The following is a 2959-nucleotide window of genomic DNA, read 5'->3' as shown; positions in this document are numbered from 1 at the left end:
GAACTGTTTGTCTCAATTGGCCATTTAAGTTTAATAGTAAAAGACTGGTTAATAATACCAATGCATCATAAAACCTTCAGAAGGAAAGAAAAATGTTTTGTGGACCATTTTGGTTTTGTGTATGTGGCAGTTTTAAGTTATTAGCTGTTAAAATCAGTACTTTTTAATGGAAACAACTTGACCAAAAATCTGTCACAGAATTTCGAGACCCATTAAAACAAAGGTTAATGAGAAAAAAAATTATACACAGGAAAGAACATAAAATAATAAACACCTTATACCCACTACCCAGCTTTGCCAATTATTAACCTTTGGCATTATGAAGGGTCTTCAAAATAGGTCATGAAAAATACGTATTAGGAAAAAACTGCATGTATTCAAAAAGTAAAATTCATGCACAAAAATAAATTCATGCTTAATGTACTGTAGTAGCTTATGAACTTTTGAGGTCCTCTTGCTAGGCCCCATGTCCAGAGTTTCTGGCTCAGTAGGGTCTGTGGAAAGAGCTGATGATTTGCATTTCTATCATGTTTTCCCAAGTGATACTGGGCTGCTGCTGGGGACCACACTGAGAACCACTCCCCTGGACAGCCTTCTGCAGATGTGCACTGTGAGATGTGAAAATATTCATAATCAAGGACCAGCAGTTAGCGTAATGGTTATGTCGCTGGACTCCCATATAGTCGACTGCAGTTTGAGTCTCGGACCCAGTGACTTAAACTCACGCTGGGCGCGCATGCGTGCATGCCCAAGATCCCGAGAGGAGAATGGAGGAGAAGGGATTGAGGCGTGACCATCCCCTCTGGGGGTTGATTTCTATCTGTCTCTCTGTCTCTCTCTGTATTTCTGGTGAGCACACTCACCCTATAGCAAAAAACTCTCAAAATATATATATATATATATATTCATAAACAGAAATAAAAAAGTTAGAAGTAACTTAAACCACCACCAACAAGACAATGAATAAGGATATAAGAAGGAAGGGGTTGCACAACAGAATATACATTGAAATTTAAATGAGTGAATTGCAGCTACAAGTATCAACATAAATTTTTTTTTAATTCCCAGAAGGAGTGTGCACTCAGAGAGAAAGACAGATGCACAGACAGAGAAATAAACAGAAAAGAATCCCCCAATGGATGATTCCAGCCACAACCCTTCTCTTTTTCTCCATCCTGTTGGGATTCGAGGTATACACACACACACACACAAACATGATTTTCATGCTGCCAGCACCAAGATTCACACTGAAGTCAGCCATGTGGGATCCAGCTCCCTTAACCATTAGGCAGGCTACAGAGCCCTACTTAAAAGATATTTAAAATAGAGGCCATCAGATGGCATAATGGTTACATCATTGGACACATAGTCAACCATGGTGTTGTAGACCACCAAAGCCAAATAAGAAGGGGGGAATGTAGAAGGCCACATATTAGATCTTGCACATGAACAACTGTCCATTTTGTTCCCTTACTCTGACATGACTGGCTGCTTCTGTAAACCTGCTTGCTCTTCCCATGAGAAAATAGCTTGTGTTAGCCATATAGAAAACCATATCCGGGATGACATCATGAACATGCTACTGTCTTTGAAATTAGCCCAAAACCCTTTTGTTTAAGAATGTAATTCTTGCATGGAAACCCCACTCCCCTCAGAAATAATTAAGCTGCTTAATTCAGCTTCTGTAACTGCCTGCATAGAAACCCCTGGTAACTGATCCCCTATAAAAAGACTATTCACACTTTGGTCGGTCGGGGCTACAGTTCTAACTCTCGACCCGAGTCTCAGGCTGTAGTCGCTGGCCAGCTAATAAAGACTCCCTTTATGGGGACCAGCGGGTGGCATGGTGGTTAAGGTGCTGGACACTCCCACGTGGCCAACCAGGGTTAGAGTCCTGAATCTGGTGGCTTGCTTTACTCACTTCCTCTCTCTCTCACTCTCATCCTCTCTCTCTCTCTCTCTGGTCAAATTAAAAAAATTAATGAATGAATAAATAAAATAAAAATAAATAATTATTTTTAAAAATTTAAAAAACTTAATCTGGCATGTGTACCCAAAAATCCCAAGAGGAGAATAGAAGAGAAGGGATTGCATTATGGCCATCCCCACTTTCTGTCTTCTGTCTCTCTGTCTCTCCGGGGAGCACACGCACCCTATAGAAAAAAATCTCTCCTGAAAAAAAGATATTTAAAATAATATTCTGAAAAAAAAAGCAAGTTGCAAAGTTACATAGAGAGTTTGATACCATCTATATATATTTTAATGATATGCAAAACAAAATAAAATGTTTATGGTTAACAAATAGTATGAAACATGTATGACCATGGTAAATACTGAATTTCTGATAACCAGTTAATTCTGAGGAGTGTGAGGGGATGGGACATAGATAAACAAAAGGCCTCAACCATACCTGCATTTTGTTCTACCTCTTTATCTGTCTATCTAGCTATCTATCTGTCTATCTATGCATCTGTCAGTCTATCAATCATGAACTTTTATTTTAAAAAATACAAAATAAATATAAGCACATTTTGTTTTCGGTTCATTGGTTTTCTTTTTTTCTACCTGCTCTTGTTTAATAATGTGTATTCTCTTCTGATTTGGAAGCTACGATTCTTAATATTACTTTAATAGGTACCCTGAATTCCATAGCCTACATATCTAACTATGAGGGTTTTTTTGACCAAGTTTATAGTTATTTAATTCCTTCCGACTACATGTGTTTTAAGTAGTTTCCACTTGAACAACTTCTTAAACTTACTGTTATAGTTTATTTTTTTAAGTTTTTATTTTTAGACTCTAACCATTAATTTTTTAAACTTATTTAAGAGTAATTTATTTATGTATTATTTTATAATTTGAGTTTTGCCAGAGAAACACAGAGAGAGAGAAAGCTGCCAGATTTGGGAGCTGGAACCAAATTGGAACCACGGTCAGCCATGTGGGAATTCCAGCACCT

The sequence above is a fragment of the Tupaia chinensis genome, unplaced genomic scaffold, assembly GCF_000334495.1.
Source record: "Tupaia chinensis unplaced genomic scaffold, TupChi_1.0 Scaffold000709_1, whole genome shotgun sequence".
Taxonomy (NCBI): domain Eukaryota; kingdom Metazoa; phylum Chordata; class Mammalia; order Scandentia; family Tupaiidae; genus Tupaia; species Tupaia belangeri.
This window is presented reverse-complemented; position numbering follows the sequence as displayed.